Source organism: Eumetopias jubatus, unplaced genomic scaffold (genome assembly GCF_037043125.1).
Source record: "Eumetopias jubatus isolate StellerSeaLion01/CBP00866 unplaced genomic scaffold, mEumJub1_p1.0 scaffold_26, whole genome shotgun sequence".
Lineage (NCBI taxonomy): Eukaryota > Metazoa > Chordata > Mammalia > Carnivora > Otariidae > Eumetopias > Eumetopias jubatus.
The window spans coordinates 1,586,987-1,611,672 of record NW_028274832.1 but is presented as its reverse complement, the minus strand read 5'-3'; the positions used below and the strand labels follow the sequence as shown (position 1 = coordinate 1,611,672).

General features: G+C 42.4%; 1 protein-coding gene and 1 pseudogene across 19 annotated transcripts in view; both read right to left on the bottom strand.

The window, feature by feature from the left end:
• Positions 1-24,686, bottom strand: part of LOC148162037 (putative phospholipid-transporting ATPase IIB) — a 191,447-nt gene that overhangs the window by 135,478 nt on the left and 31,283 nt on the right. For 10 of the 19 annotated variants that reach the window (XM_088020391.1, XM_088020390.1, XM_088020387.1 and 7 more), the window contains 3 exons: positions 16,832-16,940; positions 16,250-16,413; positions 6,739-6,976 (listed from right to left, as the gene is read on the bottom strand). The exons of 1 other annotated variant lie outside the window; for it this stretch is intronic. The gene's annotated coding sequence lies outside the window, so the exon portion shown is untranslated. Of the gene's footprint in view, positions 1-6,738; positions 6,977-11,728; positions 12,408-16,249; positions 16,414-16,831; positions 16,941-24,686 lie in introns of those variants that run through there. 8 more of the 19 variants (XM_088020400.1, XM_088020398.1, XM_088020399.1 and 5 more) reach the window with 5 other exon arrangements.
• LOC148162038 (elongation factor 1-alpha 1 pseudogene) lies at positions 12,993-15,041 on the bottom strand (annotated as a pseudogene).

The following is a 24,686-nucleotide window of genomic DNA, read 5'->3' as shown; positions in this document are numbered from 1 at the left end:
TCAGTGTCACACCTGTTCCTAAAGATGTTTTGAGGACATCAAAAAAAAGTTCTGTAACTATTATATTTTTTCATGTTCCTCAAATATACAATAAACACATAAGGACTAGAACTAGTGGGGGGGAGCTATTTTTTTATTCATATTATAAAATAGCAATGTTCTTTAAAATTACATGTGAAACAAATCTTAAGATATCTTCATAAGTGGTAAGTATACGTCTATTCATAGCCAGAAAGTATACTTACAAAAGAATGTCTATTTTAATTATTTTTTCATTTGGTCCCTTCAAGCTTCATTGTCTGTGCTCCCACGATTATGTTTTCTATAGCTAAGCACCAGGCAGCAAAGTTACTCACTGATCTCATGCTGAGTATTACTCAACAGAATGCCTGTCTTATCACTTAATTTTATTTTCTCTCCTACTATCCAATCCACTTTTCCTTCCCTTCTGCTTTTCTATATTCTTTATAATGGACCCATTCAAAAAGGAGAGGTAGAGAAAGAGCTGTAATCATAAGATAAAATAAATGTATAAACAATTGATACATATTTTGAAACAGAAAAATATATCCTTTTCTGACTCCTTAATCAAGATCTTATATTTCTGAGAAAGAGAGATATTACTCACTCGGTCACATAACAAACACAATTTATATTTAATAGCCTTTAGTTTGGGGGCATTATATAGTGATTTTTATTCATTTCTATGGAACTTACTTACAATTATATGTTTCAGGAAGACAAGTGAAAGTAAAATACACTGGAGAAAGTTCTCACGTTACGAATATGACAATATGAACAAAACAGAAGAAGGCTATCATGTCAAACCAGTATGGCAATCTGCCTCACATACCTCCTCAAAGTACACACTTCTGAATTTTGAAGAATTGGTCAAATTGCTTAATGGCTCTTGGCTCTCTAACAATTTTAATTAATCTCTGTGCAGGGGACTCCTTGTACTTCCTTTACAGCCTTGGTCCCATGAACTCACTGACTTCTCTTCTCTTTCTTCAAGAGCAGTTAGGACATTAGACAGAAAAGATGGAGGAATATTACTTGCTCCCCAGGCACCTGACCCCCTGCAGTGACAGCCCAGCACCATGACCCTCGCTGCCCAACGGGAACAGCTCATGCCCACAAGAACGGTTTGATTTCCGGCCACCCTTTGTGAACTGAGCTGACAGCTGACCATAGTGACATACTATTATCAGAGTTGGGGGACTGATCACAGAAGAAAAAAAAGAAAATCCCTAAATTTTACATGTCATAGCACAAAGAAAAGACAGAACTGCCACCTGCTCTCACAACCCAATAGAGCCATCAACAACGCAAAGTGTTTTTGAAATGGGCATTTAATATTTAATAATTTCAGGGGTGCCTGGGTGGCCCAGTTGTTAAGCATCTGCCTTCGGCTCAGGTCATGGTCCCGGGGTCCCGGGATCGAGCCCCGCATTGGGCTCCCTGCTCAGCGGGAAGCCTGCTTCTCCCTCTACCACTCCCCCTGCTTGTGTTCCCTCTCTCACTGTGTCTCTCCCTGTCAAACAAATAAATAAAATCTTAATGAAATAAAATAAAATTTAAGAATTTCAGAGTTACACTTGAGAGAAGCAAGTTCTAAATACAGTAATGATGTATAGGCCAGCACTTATACCTAAGGACAGTTGTTTTTAAAAATACTGTTTTCAATTTACCTGGAGTACAAGCTGGGGCCTTTTCTGGTGAAATGGTTAACAGTGAATGTTACCAAATAAGGTTAACAGCCATCCTTCCCCCTCTCTAAACTACTGCAATGAAATCCTTCCATTAAGCTCTCCTCCTAGCAAAAAATGTTCCCAGCCACCATGCTTCCAAAGTGCAGCAGCTTACATGTTTCTCACAGAAGAAAAGCATTCGACTGGCTTGTTGCATGAACCAAGTTTCACAGGCTTCTTTGAAAGATCAAGAAGTAACTCAAAGGACTACTTCTCCTTACTCCAAAGCTTCTTAAACATAGACCCTGCCCACCAATCTCAGTGCTATTCATTTTTTACCTGAATAAAGAGAATATTCCCCTAAATGGTCTCCATTACTATCAACTCCCTAATTCAATATGAATTCCAGATGAAGTGGGTGGCAAAACTAAGGATTATGTCTATCTCCACCAAAAAAAAAATCTCCATTATTTGACAATTACTTAGAAGATAATTCAGACTTACATCATTATACACATATTCTTGACAACCAATCTCAAATTAATTTTCTGGCTTTAAAAGGGTCTACATTTGCTTTTAGCACTGTATGCTACAACTCTCTGGGGCCCGAGTTCTCTATACTTGCTGTTTCTTTTGACTGGAAGCCCTCCCTTCACAGCCCTCCTTAATTCCACAGCAAACAGAGCCTCCCAAAGCCTTCAGGGACCCACATGAGCGCCCAGTATGCACGCACACCTCTGACAATGTGCTTACCTGCTATGAACAGACTAACATCACAGTGTCTACTAAACCCAGATCCTGTGACAGGTTCAAAGCATAACTGAAATATACTTTTATGACATTTAGTTTGTTTTTTGCAAATGCATCAAACTTACCCCACTTCAAAACAAGACAAGTTTATGACCAATCTATTCTTAATCAGTTAAATGAGCCAAATGTCGTAATGGACCAATGGCAAAGTAGCTCTATAAGCCACACTGAACCAGACACAGATTACCAAATAAGGATGAAATTATATCATTACTTCTTTCCCAACAAAACACACACAGGCAATAAGAGTGGAAGATAATTAAGCAACTTTTTAAAAAAGGAACTGATGACATATAAATGGCACTCTAGAAGGTCACCAGGGGATGACACATGTAGTTCCCAGGCAGACAACTGCACACTACATTAGCAGGTCGTGTGGCTTGTCTTTGTTGTTTGGGTGGGACCGGCACCCCCCACCAACTCTCTCAACACTTTAAGTGGCTGAGGAGGTAGAAGCCGAATTTAACATGGTTTATGAAGCAAAGTGGGTAGCTGGGAAATGTAATTAATACGTTTATTTACATATAGAAGTAAACTATATTTTAAAAGAGACCTAGACTCTGAAAAGAAATATTGCTGAGAGAAATTTTAAAACTTAAATAAAGGGAAAGATCTATCTCATTCATGGGTCAGAAGACGTAGTATGAATAAGATGTTGATTCTCCCTCAAATTTATCTATAGATTCAATGCAATCCCAGTCCAAATCGTAGCAGGCATTTTCTACAGAAATCGACAAGCTGATTCTAAAAGTCATATTGAAATACACAGGACCTAGACGACACTCTGAAAATGAGAAACAAAGTTGAAGGGAAAACAGTACATGATTTCAAGAATTATTATACAGCAATGGTAATCAAAAAAGAATGGTATTAGCATAAAGAGACAAACAGATAAATGGAGAAGAGAGTCCAGAAATAAACCCACAGATAAAAGACAAGTGATTTTTTTTTTTAAAGATTTTATGTATTTATTTGAGAGAGAAAGAGAGAGAGCACAAGCAGGGGAAGCAGCAGAGGGAGAGGCAGAAGCAGGCTGAGCAGGGAGCCAGATGCGGGACTCGATCCCAGGGCTCTGGGATCATGACCTGAGCCGAAAGCAGGCGCTTAACCGACTGAGCCACGCTTAACCAACTGAGCCACCCAGGCGCCCCAAAAGACAACTGATTTTTGACAAAAGTGTAAGGCAATGCCATGTGAAAAACATCACTCTTCCAAAACATGGTGCTAGAAGCATTTGGATATCCACATGCGAAAAAAGTACTTACACAAACACCAGGTACTGGTACAAAACTTTACTCAAAATGGATATACCTAAGGCAAACCCTAAAACCAAAGAACTTCTAGAAGAAGAAACATAGGAGAAATATAGCAGAAAATCTTTCTGAACTTTAGTTAGGCCAAGCAAAAGCACAATCCTAAAGGAAAAAACTGCCAAATCAGACTTCTTCAGCTAGAACATGACAGGGGCTGGAAGCAGCGTGAAGGCATTAAGAGCAAGGAATCGGCAGCTGAAAGCCACTGGATCGGGTGTAGGAGGGAGGAAGAGGGAGAGACAGGAGTGCCTTGCGCCAGGTGAAGCAGCCCTAGGCCCTGCTTGAAAAACCACCAGCACGTGACAGGGCTGCAGAGGAAGAGCGCACTCAATGAAGTCCAGAAGGTACACCAGGTACATCGGAGAGGTCTGCAGTGGGAGCCAGAGGCAGGGAAGGAACCTGAGGGCTAGAAACACAGCGGAAAAGGCAAGGGTACGAATAGAGATGGACAAAGTCTCGTGACAATGAAGGGCGCTTTACAGTCTGAGGCTGGCCCCGGTAAGCGATGGAAACAAAGACGGGCCCCGTGAAACCCGTCTGGGAGCCCACAGGCCAGGACTCTGCTCCGGCTGGGTGGCCCATTCTGCCTTCAGCTGAAGGCGGGCAGCGGCAGGGAGGCATGTGGTATCCCTCCCCCAACACAGGCTGGGGGCAAAAGTGGGAACAAAATGGGCAAGGCCCTGCCCACAGGAAACCTACACTCCAGAGAGCTGACAGAAAGCAGAGCGAGATCAAATACAGTGATGTCTGAACGGTAGTAATTACAGCCTAGGAAATTAAAAAAAAAAAAAAAAAAAGGAAATACTGCTGTTTTGGGGTGAGGGTTATAAAGCATCTTGCTGGAAGTAACCAACTTTTACTCTTAAACATTCACTAGCAATAATTAGAGTAGTTTTAAAAAGCATTCTTTAGCAATAACAAAAACATTAAGATGCTCAAGTTAAACACAATCAAATCTTTTTCTTGTTCCATCAGTAAAAAAAATGAGATAGCTTTAGAAAGAATATGGAAATAATAAAATATTCTATCGTGGTAAGAAACATTTAAAGCACATAATGTTCTTTACTGGATCAATTATATGAGGCAACCACTTCCCCTCTAAAATGATGTCCCTAGCTAAAACAGTCTATACCATCCATGTAATTACCAACAGAGTTCAGAAGCTGCCAGAAGAGCGTATCCATACAGAATACTTTATAGCCCACCACGGCACACATCTTTTGCCTGAAGCAATATGCAGAACTAAATAATGAAATTAAGTATCGATTGCAATTCACTGCGTTAACTGAAGATTTTGTAGAAAAGTACAAGGGTTTGAAAAATTAGTATCTCAATACTAAATATTTTCTCAACTAACAGGTACAAATGAAAATTTTTAGGGTCTTACTACTGACAGGACATTTCAAAGTCTTGGTGAAGCCTGCTGGTGTTTGCATAAGAGAAATGTCTAATCTTTGTTTTCTGTGCTTAGAAAGAATTGTTATACATCTACCAAATGTTAAAATACAAAATATTGTTAATATGAACAGTCCATAATTAACAAGTTCTAAGGTTCTCAAACACGAAAACCAGAAGCTTTAGGAAAAAGCCTTCCTCTCTCCTGGGCCTACAAAGGTACAAAAACTCCAAGGCCCTACATGAATCAGCATGGTGACATTACTACTGAGAGGTATATGAACTAAAGATGGTTCAAAATTGTCCCTAGTCTCTCATTTCCTTAGATTTTCAATAATCCCATGGCAGTTTCTTACTGCTCAAAGACTCCCAAGTGTGGAGGCTGACATCGATCCTGGGTAGAAGAATGAAGAAATCACGGATGAAGACGGCAAGCCACCATGAGCCTATTTATGAGGTTTCGACGCCACTGGTCTAACTCACAAGCAGAAGGAAAAACTCCCAATCATCTTATATTTAGAGTGTTTCGTGTTTCTCAGGGAAAACAAGAAAAAAATGAAAACGAAAAATAACTGATGGAGAAAGGGAGGGGAGGAGGGAGCGAGGGAAAGATTTTCCAAGACACTAGAACGTGCTAAAAAGGAACATTATTTAAAACTGGAATGGAACTGGCACGGAAATCTGGATGAGCCCGTGCAGCAGACAAGAAAGCGAAGAAAAGGGCCCAAACAAATCTGATCCATTTCTCCAAGGTCTGAGAAAAGAGCTTTAGTAACGTTAATAACTGCTTTTAAAGGAACTAACTAACCATTTGAGGAGAAAAAAGAAGACAGATCCCTTTCTCCATACAACGCACACCTGATACGTAAAATTACAAGCGGCTACGGAAAATGAACACACAGAAACACTGTAGGGAGATTAAAACACTCATTTACATCGGGGTTGAATGGACCTTCTAAGATTGAAGTAAAAACCACAGAGGAAAAGATCAGATCTACATACATAAAAAGTACAAATTTATCTACATTTAAAAGAAAAAGATACAAAAATGAGTCAAGACAAAAATATTTGTCACCAGATAAATTTCTTAGAGAAATTATGAAAAGGTAAAGATGTATGAAAAAAGATGAATAAACTTTTATCAAAGATCAAAATGAACAATGAAATGTTAAAAGGTAAGCAGCAAGCAAAACACAAGGAGAGCATTTTTCACCACGGAAGTTGGCAAGTTAAAGAAAGTAAAGCGGGCAAGGACGTCAGGAAAAGGGAACCCTCACTGGGCGGCTGGCTGACAAGATCAGGCTTCAAACTTTTCCTATTTGATCTGGAAATTCCTCGGGTGTCATCCCATTTCCTGAGTCCCTACATATGCCAGCCGCCCTACGTAACTCGGGAGAAAATAGCGGTATGAACACAGCTGAGAAGCCGATAATTAAGGGTGACCACCAGAGTGACACCAGGTAGCAGAGAGAGGTCCCAGATGCTAGCACATATAGGTACCTACACACAAAATAACAATCACTTCTCACCTGTGAAAAGGTACTTTGTGTTAGCCAGTTTTTTCCATTACTTTCTCGTGGCCCCTAATCTCCAAACGATGCAATAAAAAACACGGTGTAAAGGGGGATGCCTGGGTGGCTCAGTCGGTTAAGCGGCTGCCTTCGGCCCGGGTCATGATCCCAGGGTTCTGGGATCGAGTCCCACATCGGGCTCCTTGCTCAGCAGGGAGCCTGCTTCTCCCTCTCTCTCCCTCTGCTTGTGCTCTCTCTGTCAAATAAATAAGAAATCTTAAAAAACAAAACAAAACAAAACAAAACATGGTGTATGAATATCATGAAGTGAAGCTCATACAGATCCTCTTAGGGTGACGTGAGGAAGAAAGACTGGTGAGGGTAATGAGTACATACCTAGTTCCGGGTATCTATGTCCACCTTGGTACAGCCACAGAGAACTGAACTGATGAGATAACAAATCTCAACTGTCTGTGTGTTCCTGACACATACTAGGATCAAGAACTACTGGGCGCCTGAGTGGCTCAGTTGGTTAAGCGACTGCCTTCAGCTCAGGTCATGATCCTGGAGTCCTGGGATCGAGTCCCGCATCGGGCTCCCTGCTCAGCAGGGAGTCTGCTTCTCCCTCTGACCCTCCCCCCTCTCATGTGCTCTCTATCTCATTCTCTCTCTCAAATAAATAAATAAATAAATCTTAAAAAAAAAAAACTACTATTATATGGTACAAATGTAGTAATGTATACTGTACATTCTTCTATGGATGCTTTCCAAACGCTGCTCAGACCACAGACAGGAAAGAAGACCGCATGATGTAAACACGTGAGAAGGTGAGCACATTTATCAAAGGACTGCTCTGACTACATACAGAAAACACACAGAAAGGACTTCCAAGTACCCACTGTTCTTCACCTGCACTGTCACAAAAGTGGACCACTGAGAGATGAAACCACTCGAATAAGAGAAGGAAAGTCACTGACGCCTCTCTGCGGACTGCATGGCGACAATCCATTCTGATTACTTCTGAGTTTAGGAGCTCTCAAGCAATTTCTGATGGGAAAATTCTGCTAACATTTGAGAATACTGTTTTTTAAAAAACCCAACTATCTGAAGACATGACTGTCACAAAAGGAAATCCTTCTTACCAAGTGGAACATGCAGTAACTCATGAAACCAGTTACATATTAGGATTTCCCTGTGAAAGTGCACATCACCCACAATGTGTAAAAGGCAGTAAAGACGGATTTTAAGATCCCTTGATTTTTCAAGAATAACTATGACACACAATTTCATTAAAAGATGAATTTCATTAAGATAATTCATGATATTTTATGTAAAAAAAAGCTACTAAGAATTTTAACAAGTATGTAGCAACAGTGTTGACGGTAAGGATCAAAGATGCTAAAACAGACAGGAATAAAGGACATGGCCACTTTCTGTGGATAAAGTTCCTTTTTGGCAAGGAAACTGGAACACCAGAAGCATGTAAATATGTAAATGTTCTTCCTCGCATACACACACGTGCACACACGCACAATGCCCACAATGTTCAAAGACAACAGACTTCCCTCTCTCCTATGTCCGAATATTAGAAAGCACGTTAAATAACAAAATGCCGTAACCATGACAAGAAACAGCTAAGACTGACTGCAGTCATCACCTGCAGTCACCTGCATCATTCTGCAATCACAGAATTCCAGATCCATTTCTGAATCGAAAGTCCCACATTAGCTTTAGGTGTAAATTTGGAATTTCCACCAACAGTGGGTGACACGATGTTGTCCTGCTGAGATCTGGTGGCTGATGAAGACAAAAACAAAACTCTGAATTTATCGTCCCTGCTAGGATAGTGCATGAACTCTTTAAAAAGCGTCGTCCAGGACTTACTCATGTTTGAATCCCATCAGGTCATCGCAGTGTCTCACACACACTGGGTTCTTAGGGACTATCGGGAACCGAACTGAGAGCCAGCCAGTGGAATGACTGCAGCCAAGTGTGCAGTTCAGACACCTCTCCTGAGCAAGAGGTAAAAAGAATCAAAGTACAGAACGGCCCCACAATTCAAAGTCCTCATCAGGGATTTTTGTAAGAGCTGCCAACAATTTCACATTCTCCTGCTAGGCTCTGACTCAGATGCTGTCCATTGGGCTAAACATGAAGAATAAAGTCATCACAAACAGGGAGAAAGCAGTGACAGGGGCAGCAGCAGACACAGAGAATTCCCACACGGCAAGAGAAGCAGCTTCTCAAGTAACGACACATGCAGCTAACTAAACAGCGTCCGTGTCAGGGCACCCGGCTGGCTCCACAGGAAGCACATAACACCCCTGATCTCACGGTCGTGAGTCTGAGCCCCACACTGGGTGCAAAGATGACTAAAACAATAAATCAATAAACTGAAAAAAATAAATAAAGAATCTCAGTGTTGACTGACATTGCATACCAGTTAAAATACTCTCTGCTTCTAACAAAGCACCCCAAAGATAGGAGCATACTTAAAAGTGGACATGGCTTTCCTTTTCCACAGAAAACATAGAGAAAACTTTTCCCAGAGTATTTCTACAAGAATGTGCTTAAGAACTCCAAATACAAAAAGATCAAATACTGTAAATATAACAAACCACAGTTAAGTCACATAAGGAAGTAGCCAGCAATGCCATTCAAAGAACAGATCACTACGAAATACTAGAAATTAAGGAGATGAACGTATTCTTCACAAGAAAACAAATTTCAAACTAAAGTCAATGAGCATATACATGCATTTTTTTTTACATCCCAGATTTTACCTATCAGTCATTTGCATCAGAATAACCAGCCACGGAGCAAAGCACTACAGTTGAAAGAACACTGGGTTTGACATCAGAATGGTCTGGGTTCAAATATGAACTCTACCAAAACTGCAGTGGCTCAGGGCAAATCACATGGCCTGAGCTTCAGGTCCCTCACCTGTAACATGGAGATAAGCCAACCTACCTTGAATGGCAGTTATGCAAATGAGCAAGTTACTGACACTCACGAGGAAGTCAAAAAAAAAAGCAGTATCATCATCATCTACACGTAAAAATGTCCTTCCAAAGATCACCAATGATGATCTATCTTGTTTAAAAAGGTAAATTTGCATTTGTCTTTGAAATAAACCCACTGACAATTATTTTTAAAATATTCTGAGTTGGAGTGTCACAGAAGTGTAAAAGATATGATTAGTATGCCTTCTTCATTTTTTACTATTTTTAGGTGACAATGACATAACAAAATCAGCCATTTTAAAGTGAATACAGCACTGAGTCCATTCATGATGTTGTGCAACCCACTCTATCAAGCTCAAAAACATTTCCCTCACACAGAGGACGTGTCATGCCCACTAAGCAGCTGCCCCCCGCCCGCCGCTGCCGCCACTTCCCAGGGCCGTGGCGACCACAACCTGCTTTCTAGCTCCATTCATCTACCTGTTCTGATACTTCGTGTAAATGACATAGAGTCCGTGACCCTTTGTGTCTGCTTTCTCTCACAGAGTGTAATGTTTCCAAGGGGCATCCGGGTTTATCAGTATTCATTAATTTTTATGGTTGGATAATATTCCAATGTGAAAAAACACCATAATTTGTCCATTCACCCACCGGTGGACATGTGGGCAATTATAAATAGTGCTGCATGAACATGGGTGGATGCCTATCTGCCTGAGTCCCTGTTTTCAATTCTAAAGGCATCTGGAAATGTCTCAATCCGCCTTCATTTGTGAATGAGAGGTTTACGGACATCCAATGCTTGGTGGATCATTTTTTTCTTTTCCCATCTTAATAATGTCACCCCACGTCCTTCTGACCTCCAGCGTTTCTCACTCAAGAGCCCTTCCTTGTGTGTTTCTCTCTTGCTGCTTTCAGAATATCCTCTTGGTCCTCGGGTTTCAACAGTTTGATTGTCATGTGTCTCAGTGCGGATTTCCTTGCATTTATCTTTCTAGGGATTCACTGATTTTCCCGAGTATGTAGAGTCATGTCTTTCATCAAATTTGGGAAGTTAATGGCTACTACTCCCTACAACATTCTCTCCACCCTTTCTCCCTTCCAAGATGCCCAGTGTGTGCACATGTAGTACACTTGGCACCACCCACAAGTCCCTTAGGACCTGCTTATTTTCCTTCACTCTTCCTTCTGCTTCTGAGAATGGGTAATTCCACTTGAAATTATCTAGTTATTGAAATTACCTAGGTTCAAGGTCACTGATTCCTTCTTCTGCCAGCTCAACTCTGCTGAAACTCTCCAGTGAGTTTTTCCTTTAATTTATTGTACTTTTCAGCACCAGAATTTTTGCCTTTTGCTTCTTTTATAATTTCTATACCTTTATTGGTATTCTGTATGTTAATACATCATTTTTCGGGGTGCCTGGGTGGCTCAGTCGATAAGTGTGTCTGCCTTCGTTTCAGGGCTCCCTGCTCAGCGGGAAGCCTGCTGCTCCCTCTCCCTTTGACCCTCCCCCTGCTTATGTGCCCTCTCTCGCTGTGTCTCTGTCAAAGAAAGAAATATAATCTCAAAAAAACAAAACAAAACAAAAAAACCCATCATTTTTCCTAATCCTGTCAGTGTTTTTCAGTTGTTTCCTTTAGCTCCTTGGACAGACTTAAGGCAGCTGATCTAGACTTTGTCTCCTAAGTCCAGAATCTGGGCTTCTGCAGGGACGGTTTCTGTTCATTTCCTCTGTGACTAGGCCACATGGTTTCTCTGCATGTTCTGTAAGTTTTTTGTGGAAACCTGTACACTTTGACTATTATAATCTGGTAACTCAGGAAATCAGGCACTTCCCCCTCTTCTGGGTTTGTTTTGTTGTTTGGTATATGCTGCAGCCATGCACGTAGAGTGACTTTTGTAGACTCATTTTGTAAAGTGTGTATTCTTTGTCATGTATGGAGAGAAGTCTTTCAGCCAGTGTTTTGGAAAGGATTTCCTTGCATGGGGAGGGGGCGAGACTAAGAAAGGGAAGGATGGTGGGAGGGAAGAAGGAAGGCATTGCGAGGGGGGAGGAACGAAGCAAGGGAGGGAGAAAGGGAGACCAACCTCTCCCGATCGTCGCAGACTGCCTCTGTGCTGGGGACTCCAACACAGAGCCAGGCTGCCTAGAACTCAGCCTGAGCTTTCACCTCTGCTTGCACTGAGCCTAGAGACTGGCCAGAGGCAAAACGCTTTCTCGGGGTCTTTTCTGAGTGTGATCTAGGGCTGGCCTTGGATTTGACTTTCAAAACTCCCCAGTAAACACGGGCACTTTTACATGCCCCAATTTTCCAAAGAAGTCCCCTCTCCAGCTTCCTCGGCTTGGCACGTGACCCTCTATTCTGTGTGTCGACTGTCAATGCTGGCCCCAAGCTACTGCTGCCTCTCCTCAGCCTGACATGGGCTTGAGAAATGCCCACCGGCTTTTGGCTCCTCTGTCCTGAGTGACATCCATGTTAGATGAAAGAAAGACATCCTGAGTCCGTCCTTCATGTGTCCCTCACAGGTTGGACAGACAGACACAATTCTCTGCAAGTAAGTTCTGCTCTACTCCCTTCAGAGCAGGGTCCAGAGTCCCCAGTCCAGATTGTGGGCTGCATTCCTCATGGCAGGAGCTTGACTTTTCCGTGCTTCTGTGGAAGAAAGGAAGGGCATGCAGGACTGCCTCCTCTGCCAGTTTCTCAGATGCCACCATACCATTTAGTTCTGAATGATACAATTAATACACAGAAACAAATCTTTACACAGTCCAAATACCACAGTTAAAAACAATTTAAAAAATAAGCCAGGATCTGTATTATATTCTAAAAAAGACATACCAAGGTTACACCTAATTTGCCTGGCCATTCTGGGGACTCTCTTTTCCAAAACGCAAGCATACCTCTTTTCTACAACACACCTAACCTCTATCATGCCACAGCTTTAAGCATCAAAGCTTCTTAATAGTTAATCATTCAACTTAACCTCAAAAGAATAGTCTTTTCAATAAATGGTACTGGGACAACTGGATACTCACATGCAAAGGAATGTGAACCCGTATCACACACCATACACAAAATATGAAATGAAAGTGGATCACACATCTGAATGTCAGAGCTAAAACTATAAAATCCCTGGAAGAAAATAAAGAAGTAAATCCTCGTGACCTCGGGTTGGTAAACTGTTTCTTAGCTCCAATGCCAAAGGCAAAAGCAACAGAAGAAAACACAGATGAGTTGGACATCATAACATGAAAACTCTGTGCGTCAGAGGATACCGAGAAGAAGAAAACACATGCCACAGAACGAGACAGAATATTTCCAAACCATATATTGACAAGAGATTTAAATCCAGATTGTATAAAGAATGCTTACAAGTCAATAATTAAAAAACAATTAATCCAGTTAAAACAGTAAGCCCGGGGACGGGTGAGCCTGGGGATGGGTATTTACGAGGGCATGTTCTGCATGGAGCACTGGGTGTTGTACGCAAACAGTGAATCGTGGAACCTACATCAAAAACCAATGATGTAATGGATGGTGACTAACATAACACAGTAAAATAAAATTTAAAAAAAAAAGGTTGTATGTTTTTTTTTTTTCTCATTAAACTTTTGTTTTAATGGGTCTCAAAATTCTGTGACAGATTTTTGGTCAAGTTGTTTCCATTAAAAAGTACTGATTTTAAAATCTAATAACTTAAAACTGCCACACACACACACAAAAAAAACATGGTCCACAAAACATTCTCCTTTCCTTCTGAAGGTTTTACGATGCATTGTTATCATTAACCCGTCTTTTACTATTAAACTTAAATGGCCAATTGACACAAACAGTTCTGAGACCGTTCTTCCACCACTGATTAAGACTGGGGTGGCAGGTATTGGGGATAATATTCATTTAGCCTTCTGAGCTTTCTGGGCAGACTTGGTGACCTTGCCAGCTCCAGCTGCCTTCTTGTCCACTGCTTTGATGACACCCACAGCAACCGTCTGTCTCATGTCACGAACAGCAAAACGGCCCAGAGGAGGATAGTCAGAGAAGCTCTCAACACACATAGGCTTGCCAGGAACCATATCAACAATGGCAGCATCACCAGATTTCAAGAACTTGGGACCATCTTCCAGCTTTTTATCAGATCGACGATCTATTTTCTCCTTCAGCTCAGCAAACTTGCAAGCAATGTGAGCCGTGTGACAATCCAGCACAGGTGCATATCCAGCACTGATTTGGCCTGGATGGTTCAGGATAATCACCTGAGCCGTGAAGCCAGCTGCTTCCATGGGTGGGTCATTTTTGCTGTCACCAGCCACATTGCCACGACGAACAATTTGACAGATACGTTCTTGACATTGAAGCCCACATTGTCCCCAGGAAGAGCCTCGCTCAAAGCTTCATGGTGCATTTCAACAGACTTTACTTCAGTTGTAACATTGACTGGAGCAAAGGTGACCACCATCCCAGGTTTAAGAACACCAGTCTCGACTCGGCCCACAGGGACAGTACCAATACCAATTTTGTAGACGTCCTGGAGAGGCAGACGCAAGGGCTTGTCAGCTGGACGAGTTGGTGGCAGGATGCAAACCAGAGCTTCAAGCAGTGTGGTGCCACTGGCATTCCCATCTTTACGGGTGACTTTCCATCCCTTGAACCAAGGCATGTTAGCACTTGGCTCCAGCATGTTGTCACCGTTCCAACCAGAAATTGGCACAAATGCTACTGTGTCGGGGTTGTAGCCAATTTTCTTAATGTAGGTGCTGACTTCCTTAACGATTTCCTCGTATCTCTTCTGGCTGTAGGGTGGCTCAGTGGAATCCATCTGGTTAACACCAACAATTAGTTGTTTTACACCCAGTGTGTAAGCCAGAAGGGCATGCTCACGGGTCTGCCCATTCTTGGAGATACCAGCTTCAAATTCACCAACACCAGCAGCAATAATCAGGACAGCACAGTCAGCCTGAGATGTGCCTGTAATCATGTTTTTGATAAAGTCTCTGTGTCCTGGGGCATCAATGATGGTCACGTAATACTTGCTGGTCTCGAATTTCCACAGGGAGATATCAATGGTGATACCACGTTCACGTTCAGCTTTCAGTTTATCCAAGACCCAGGCATACTTGAAGGAGCCCTTTCCCATCTCAGCAGCCTCCTTCTCAAATTTTTCAATAGTTCTTTTGTCGATCCCACCACATTTGTCGATCAGATGACCAGTAGTGGTAGACTTGCCCGAATCTACGTGTCCAATGACAACGATGTTGATGTGAGTCTTTTCCTTTCCCATTTTGGTTTAGGTTGAGCGGTGGTTTTCACGACACCTGTGTTCTGGCGGCAAACCCGTTGCAAAAAGCAAAAAAGGTGGTATCTTAAAAGAGGTACACACAATGAGAAAAAAAAAAAACAGTAAGCAAAAAATCTGAATAAACATCTCTCCAAAGACATACAACCACCTATTAAGCAGATGGAAAGATGCTCAATAGCACTAGTCGTCGGGGAAAGACAAATCAAGCCACAGTGAGATACCACTTCACACCCGACAGGACGGCCACAATAAAGAAGACAGACAGTAACAGTGCCCGTGAGGATGTGGAGAAACCGGAACCTTCACACACTGCCGGTGAGAATGCAAAATGGGTAGCCAATTAGGAAAACAGCTTGGCAGTTTATCAAAAACATAGTTACCATATAATCCAGCAATTTCACTTCTAGGTATATTTACAAAAGAAATAAAACAATGTTCACACAAAAACACTCACATACGGACATTCGCAGCAGCACTATTTACAACAGCCTAGAGTGGAAACAAACCAAACGTCCGTCTACAGATGAATCGGTGAACACAACGCGGAATACCCCAGAGTGGAATATTATTTGGCAACAAACAGAAATAAAGCCTGACAGGTGCCACAACACCGACGAACCTTGAACACAGAATGCCAAGTGAAAGAAGCCTGTGACAAAAGCCCACATACTGCACGATTCCACTTCTGTGACCTGTCCTAAGAGGCAAATCCACGGAGACAGAAAGCAGACCGGGGGCTGCCTGGGCCTGGAAGAGGGTCAGAAGGGGCAAGAATGGGATGATGGCTAATATATTCAGTTTCTTTCTAGAATGTTAAAAATGTTCCAAAATTAGGGGCGCCTGGGTGGCTCAGTTGGTTGGGCGGCTGCCTTCAGCTCAGGTCATGATCCTGGGGTCCTGGGATCAAGCCCCACGTCCAGCTCCCTGCTCAGCAGACAGCCTGCTTCTCCCTCTCCCTCTGCCTGCCACTCTGCCTACTTGTGCTCTCTGTCGAATAAATAAAATCTTTAAAAAAAAAAAAAAGGTTCCAAAATTAGATGGTGCTAATAGTTTCATAACTCTGTGAACATACCAAAAACCACTGAACTGTATACTTTAAATGGATAAACTTTATGTTATATGAAATATATCCCAATAAGCTACAGAAATATTTTTTGGAGAATTATTTCAAATAAATAAATTCAGTGTACAAATGTCCACATGTAAACAGAAGATACAAACTCCATTTTAAACCTCATTTTATAAACAGGCTTCCAAGTTCTTATGCATACTTGTCTAGCTCTTCAGTGCCCTCCTTCACTGTCCCTCGCTGAGGTAATGACTGTCACGGTGTCACTTTCCGACAGGCATAATGCCCGCCTATAATGGCTTCTCCCACACTCCTCTACACATCGCTTCTTCTCCACTGGGACTGAGAGACCAAATAAACAAGCTCCTTAAAAACATAAAATTAGGGAAGGGTTAAAGCCCTGAATGAAGTGAAGGAGAAATGGGCATAAAGCAGTTATCATTTTGGATCGTGACATTTATTGTAGGGGCTCCAAGTCCCTTCACTTAAGGCCATGGTACCAGATGTCTGTCCGACCTTTACGACTGCGTTTAAATAGAACACAAACAGAGATTTTAGGTAAGGTGATATTCACAGAAAATGTGCATACACCAGTTGGGTTTCACATGTGTTCTCTTGAAATTGTAGTCATGAGATTACTAAAAAAAATTAATTAGATACCATATGTAATCGAAAAATACTATTTTGTAACAGAATTAAGACACGTTTTCTTTCACTTATGTTCACTCTAAAATGATGATTACAGTTAGCAAATGATAAGCTAGATCAAAAGGGTCTTGCTAACCTCTTACTGTAAGCTTGCTGTATAGCTGTGAATTCACTTCCTTGTCTCGCTGAAAACGCCGGAATTCATCAATTGCTTCCCTCATGATAGTAACAGCCAAAACAAATCCCTATAAAACAAAATAAAATATGGTATTTGAGAAAACTAGCTTTAACAAAAAAGTTAAGGGAATATTCTTTTACCAAGCAGTTTTACTTCCCCCCCATTTATATTACTTCTAAAACATAAACGAAAACAAAGAAAAAAGACAAAAAAGTAATAATGAAACACTACAAGAGGAATATAACACATACTAAATGATTTACAATTCTCCCTATTCCCAAATAATTTTTTTAAATTCATATCATAACATGTACAAGCTAAACATCAGAAAATACTTAGTAACCCAAAGAAAAAAGAAATCAACAATCTGAAAAAACAAAAAAACAAAAAAAACCCCAGGAATTCTCTTTAGAACGCTCGTGCCTTTAAATATCAAATTACCAAAGGCTGACATAAAATCTTATGCTTTCTGCGCTTGAATTCTGTTGGTGGAAGAAAGCAGGAAGGAACGCGGCGCAATCCCAACACGACAGCCTCCTCCTGTGCAGGCTTGTCCTCTTTGTAAGCAAAACCTCAACAGGTCAACTTGAGGCTACAGAAATAAACTCTGATGTGCTTGTGATCTCTTGTGAAATCTGTTATGCCCCCGACATGTGGCTGACAGCTCAGAGGCTACACTTGTGTTTTCCGAGTGTGAACACTCTTCAAGTCTACCTCTCTATGACCACAGACTCTTCAGAAGGCTGCATGTTACACGGACGCGCATTCCCCAGGCTACTCTGTGAATGACCCAACGCTGGACAACTGCCCTCAAAGGACAACAGTCTGTCACTCCAGGGCTGTGTCTGTGTCACCAACAGGCCACATGAGGTGAGCCCTTGTGTTTACTCAAAGTTGATCCTCCCTGCTACGCTGAGTTGTACCATCACCGTCATCTGACTGTAGACTATTCTCATCACCCCAAAGAGAGAGAAATCCCACACTGGACAGTGGTCACCCTCAGCTCCTCCAGCCCCCAACCCCTGGCAACCACTAGTCCAACTTTCTGTCTCTATGAATTCGCCTCTTCTGGGTGATGTGGCCCGTTTAGCATTTTGATGAACAGCCAAGCTTCCTCCCAAAGTGGTTATAACCCTTAACGTGAGCTTATTGGCCATTCGTATCTTCTTGGGATAAATGTGTGTTCAGATCCTACACCCACTTGTTAACGGTGTCATTTGTCTTTTCACTGTGAAGCTGTAAGAGCTCTTTGTATTATTCTGGAAACAAATACCTCGTTAGACATGGGATTAGCATATGTGAGAGTACAAATATTTTCCCCCACTCTAGGTTATCATTTTATTTTCCTGATGGTATCCTCTGATGTCCAGAAGTTTTTAATTTGGATAAATACAATTTAAGTTTTTCTTTAGTCACTTGGGCTTTTACCGTCCAAGATCACAAAAATTGGCCTCTATGTTTTCCGCCAGGAGTCTTACAGTTTTAGGTCTTCCGCTGAGGTCTATGATCCATTACGAGGGGTTTTCTGGGTATGACCTGAGGGAGGGGCCCAACTTCCTTCTTTCGCATCCAGCTGTCCAGGTGCCCCAGCACCATTCGTGGAGTGCACTGAACAATCCACCGGACGGTGTGAGCATCCTTGCCGAAAACCAATCTGTCATGAATGTAAAGGTTTATTCCTGGACTCTACGTTGTGTTCGTTGGTCTATTCATTTCTCCTTCTGCCAGTCCCACACCTTCTTGATTACTGTGGCTTTGAAATGAGCTCTGAAATGGGGAAGCAGGAGTCCTCCAATGCTGATCTTCTTTTCTGGGTTGCACTGGCTACTCTGGGTCTCCTGCATTTCCATATGAATTTTAGAGTCAGCTCGTGAGTTTCTGCCAAAAAGCCAAGTGGGATTTTTGACAGATTGTGCTGAATCTGCAGATCAATTTGGAGAGTGCTGCCACTGTAACAATACTGTCTTTCAATTCCTGAACATGGGATGACTTTTATTTATTTAGATCTTTGATTTTTTTTTAAAAAAATGTTTTATTAGTTTCCAGCAGGCAACCCTGTATTTTAGCTAAATCTATTCCTATTGTTTTCTTTCTGATGCCACAACAACGGAACTGTTATTGTAATTTCATTTTCAGATGATCACTGCTGGTATACAGAAATACAAGTGGTTTTGTGTATCTATGTTGTACCCGACAACATTCCTACCTCATTTCTTAGTTCTAACATTTCTCTGTGTGTGGACACCTCAGACTTCCCAGTGTACAAGATCACGCCACTGTGAAAAGAGCCCAGGCCTCCTCCTTCCCTTTCTATCTAGATGTGTTTTAGTACAGGTAAAGACAGAGAAAAAACTATGAAAATCCAAAGCAGGAGACACCAAAATATTCTCTTAACAAACTTAGTGTTATCAAAAGCCTTAAAGTTTGCACACACTTTAACCAAACAGTTTCACTTCTGGAAATTTATCCTAAAAAACAAAACAAAACAAAAAAACAAGGATCCCAGCAGCAGCCAATATAAAAAACTGGAAATAACCTGAATGTCTATAAATAGGAAATTCATGGTACACCCATATGTTGAAATACTGTATTTCCTGAATTCAAAGATGCGGTTAGTCTCAGGTGGGAAGACAATACCACTTTAAAAACAAAAACTCTAAGTCTCAACTGAGTTTTAGTAACAGGAAACATAACGCATCCACCGAAGCAGGAAATACAGTTCTATGCAGCTGTTCTCATGCAGGAGAATATTTACTGTTGCACACCATGTTCACAGTGTATATGTAATTCTTACAATTCTACTTGTGACCCCCTTGCCTTGAGAGAGAGAGGGGACAATGGCTGTCAAGCCTATGTTCCTTAGAGACTGAAGACAGTATTGTCAGAGGAGTGGCTCTGAATCAGGCAAACGTGGCACCATCACCGGGAAGGTTTTCTGCACTACAGATCTGCTCGAGCCCTCTGCCTGGGACGTGTACTTTCACCTCCCCTCTCCAAGGAACAGGCCCACACATACATATGTCACCTAGACTCTCCAGGTCAGTCTGCCTTCCACCCTGGACACCTATGACTTAAAGACAGCAAAAGTTACTTCTCCATTCATCAAGTAATTATAAACCACAAAACATAATAGTTCCTAGTGCTTCCAAGAACTCAGGAAGTGAAAATAAGCTCTCATTTCTAAGGCAGTAATATTAGAGAAGATCACCAAATAGGGGCAGGTCCCAACTTCTGAAACTGGAGGGAAGCACTCTTCAAGGAGACAGAGCCCTGGTCACAGGCAAAGACTGCTAGGACCTGCAAGCCACTCTGGGCCACACCTCAAATCTAGGGTTGACCTGAACACAGGACAGATGTGCAGGACCAGCAACAACCAAGAGGTGTCACGCCCATACTACCATGTCAGTCGCCGGCATATCTACCCTGAGAAAAGCCCCAAGAGCCAGCCTTGCAACATAAAGCAGGTGACGAGAAAGGCACAGCCGATGCCATGCCACCATTTCCTTCTTAACAACTGGAGTCTACCACACATGGGCCTCCACCTTTAGGGTTTAGATCTACTGGGTCGTAACTGGATCAGAACAGACCGGTGGCCTATGGAAGATGTGGACAAGTGGCCCCACAGGAGTACCTGGACCTTCCCGTGACCTCAGCACCAAGCAGGTCAAAGATGGAAGCTACAGTAATGCCACCTAGAAGAGCCAAAAGCAAACCCAAGAGGGTGACGGTATTTCACAGCAAAACCACAGTATTTGTGGCATCAGTCTGTCAGTCACAATGCCTGACAGGAATGTGTCACACAGCCGGTTCATGGGCCGGGACTAAATCTTGTACCACAAAGTAGAATTCCTTCTTCCTACTTCTCCGGATGGCCCAGGGGCCATGTGGAGTAAGTGCCAAAACAAGAGGTATTTTTATAAAAAGAGAAAAAATTCTACTGATATATCATGTATTAAATATTAAATTATATAATTATATAATTCTATTGATAGAATATCAGTTTAACCACACCAGAAACTTTTCTATGTATTTTAAATAAGCTACCTTTTAAATGCCACAGAAACGCTCAGCTCTACTTAAGACAGGGAAACTCAGACACAAGCAGCACACGTACCTTTGCAAAGGTCACACTAAATGTGCAGCTTATGTTAAGCATGTTTGTCTCTGGACAGCAGGAGGTATAAGTCTAGGTATGATTTGGTTTCTCCTTTCTATACTCCATCCACACCTCCAACATGCAGAGACACTCAGAAGAAAGAGTGGACAGAAGGAAGGACCGAAAATCAGAGTCCTCGCAGACTGACTGATCACCTACGCAGTCTATCTGGCTTTCCATTAACAAAATACCACGAACACAGCTTATGTGGAAGATGCCGTGTTAACGATCCAGACCTCCTTTATCTAAGAACCGCTTGCATGGCTAGATCTATTCTACCCGATTAACTGATAGAAGCATTACAATCCGTTTTCTTACTATGATTACACTAGCTTTTCCTCAAAGAGCTGCTGTGGAAACTGAATGATGCAAAAGGTAATCTTCATTCTGACACAAGAATGCAGTAAAATCACTTATTTTCAGTTTGCTCTCCTGTTCTATGGCAAATGTAACAGAAATTAGATCAGAGCTGAAGCTAGTAAATAACATTGCCCAGAGTGCTTGATATAGAAAGATTATTAAACCATCACTGTCTTCAGAAATACCCTCGAGGTGGAGAGCAGAACAAATGTGAAGTGCCCTGTTTAAAACTAGTGGACGTGAGACGTAAGATTTTATAACTGCCGGCTGTATGATGGTTTTATGCTTCCCTGGCAGGCTTCTGGCAAGGAGGAATCTGGAAATGCTAACTAATTCCTTCCTCTGGGCAACCTTACAGGTACTTACAGAACCTGAGAAAGCAGGCAGAGAAAAGACGTCAAACACTGAGTGTGTGTGTAAGGACCACATGCTAGTGCAGGCCCTCGACACAGGACAGGGCCAAACACAGTGGTCAAGAAAGAGCAAGGAATCGGGAGCTAGGAAGGAATCCCGCTGAAGCACACCTCCTTTATTTAAAAAAAATATATATATAGGGCGCCTGGGTGGCTCAGTTGGTTAAGCGACTGCCTTCCGCTCAGGTCATGATCCTGGAGTCCCGGCATCGAGTCCCGCATCAGGCTCCCTGCTCAGCAGGGAGTCTGCTTCTCCCTCTGACCCTCCCTCCTCTCATGTGCTCTCTCTCTCTCTCTCTCTCTCTCATTCTCTCTCTCAAATAATCTTTAAAAAAAATTAAAAAAAAAATAAAAAATATATATATTATGTGTGTGTGTATACATTTACACATTTTAGATGTAGATTTAGTTTAAAGGTTCTTTAAGTTTGCCTAGATTAATAAAAAAGATCTTCTGTATATAATATCTGAATTTGCAGTTTAAAAAAATTTTTTTCTGAGGTGACTTTGGATCAACGAACCAATATACCTCAGCCTGCCTCTTGGATTCAAAGGTGAATCTAATGGACACATCACCCTTTTAAGAGTTTTGCTAAATCAGAGGTTAAGATGTATATAGCAGTGCAAGCATAGATACTAACAAATCTTCAGTATCGGTTATCTGATGAAAGGCATCGATCGTGGCTGCTACCCAACCAAAGAACAACAGGACATGGTTTCGTAAAGCAGACCACTTCTGAGGTCTAATGGTGCGGTATGAGAGCAGGGACATGAGAACCTGGCCAGGCATGTCACCAGGCAACATTAAGCGTTACGCAAATGGGAAAAATGGGCTTTTCATCTTTCTTTGGGGCCCCTGACACACAAGTGCAGCAGAGTAACAATGTCCCTTCCCTGAACACCGCAGCAGGGGCTGACCTAGGCACTTCTGTAAATGCAGTCGTTAATTCTCACACGCCAACAAGAGAAGGACTAAGTACTTCCAACGCCTCTAGCTGACAATCGAGTCAGAGGACGTAAACATCACACGGAAGCACAAGAAGGACAGGCACTGACGCTCACACGCACGCTCTCACTCCAGCTCTGGCCGACACAGTCAATTCTGTGCATGAATTCCTCATCAGGAATCCATCTAAAACTAACATTTTCTTTGGTTAAAAGCTACTGAAATCACAGTTAATAGGAAAGATGCAAAAGCAAAACAGAAATGAACACACTTTACCTTAGATTTTTAAGAAGATCTTAAATTCTGAGACTATCACTGCTAAAGTGAATTTCAACCCAAGATGGGAGTGAAACTGAAGAGGTTCAGGGCAACCTCGTGAAGCCGGGGATAGAAAAAGTGGCCAGAAATAAACACACTGAAATCGTAAGTATAGTTGTGTTTTTAGGATGAGCCAGTATTTTCTCTATGCTCTAAAATTTCTGTCATGCTCTACTGCTTTTATTGGAAACTGGGAAAAGTAAGGAGCAGTCTGTCACTCAGACTTCCAGGATGCACACAGCCTAAGGGGTCTCCGGCTCACGTGCACAGGGAACAACATACAATCACAGTGACCATTATAGCAAAGTCTGTAACTGTGAAAAATGAGAAGAAACCTCAAAGTCTCTTTTTCTGGAAAGATGGACATGTTCATTCAATGGAGTACTTCAGAGAAGTGAAAAGTGAATGTGTCATCATGGATCCATTTTAGAAATAAATGATAAGCCAAAAAAGCGTGATACAACAGGAAACGGACAGTAAGATAATCTTTATATAGATTTTTTAAAGCATGCAAACAATACTATTATTTTAGTGACACAAACATAAGTAGTAAAATTATTAGGAGATGTAACAACTGAATTTCAGACGCAGAACAGAAGTTGCCTGCGGGGGAAGAAAGGTGCGAGGAACAAAGCCAACAGTCTCTGTCCTCTCTCCAGAGCTGTCCGGCCTGAACCAGCTGTGCTGTCCTGTGACAAGTGGGGTCCGAGCCTCAGTGTCCTTTGTGTGCTGTGTGACACCCACAGACACAGACAGCTCCCTCTCCCGCTCAGGAGGAGATGGGAGCCCTCACTGACCTGCCTTCCAGCACAGCCACCGCGTCCCTGTGCTCCAGCAGCACCCCAGCACCCGGCCCCTTGGCCTGCACATCTCTTTTCCCTGTTCTGCACACGGCCCAGCCACTCTGCCATCTGGAGAGCATTTGAGTGCCGCCCCTCAGAGGGGCCTTCCTTGACCACCCTATTTAAACAACCCCACTGTCCTCCAACCTTGCTAATTTAAAGAGTGGACATGTATTCATTCATTCGGTGATTTTGTATTTGTAGGACAATGCAGTGACTTTCACCGCTCAAATCCATGCTACTCGAAAGTCTGTGTGGATGGGAGCAGGAGGGGCTAGTTGAAGGGACCCCGTCAGGGAGATTTCGGCCCCCTCTGCCAGTCCTCCCCGGTGCATCTGAGAAGACCCTCTCTGGGGGGCCAAAAGGAAGCAGTACGTTTTTCCAGGTGAGAGGAAGAAAGAAGGCACACATTTTGTCTGTATAAGCTGAAAATTAATGAAAATTATTGGCAAACAGCATCAAACCATTAAAACAGCATTATGTCTGAAGTTGAAATATTTGATGTTAAGTGTCATCTGCCTTCCAAAAACTTCCCCACACTGAGCTGCCAACCAGAAACTGTCTGGACTACTGACTGAGCTACTTCAGCCAAAAGGGAAGAAGTGCCCATCTATCAGGATGCCAAGAGAGTCACTGAGGAGACCCCACCCCATCGTTCCCAACAGCGCCATCGGCATGGGGGAGCCGGGCTGGAGAGACAGACCTGGTATCACAGGGCACGTACAGGATGCCCCAAGGAGACCACCCCCCATGCCCGCCAGCAAAGGCGCCCAGTGGCC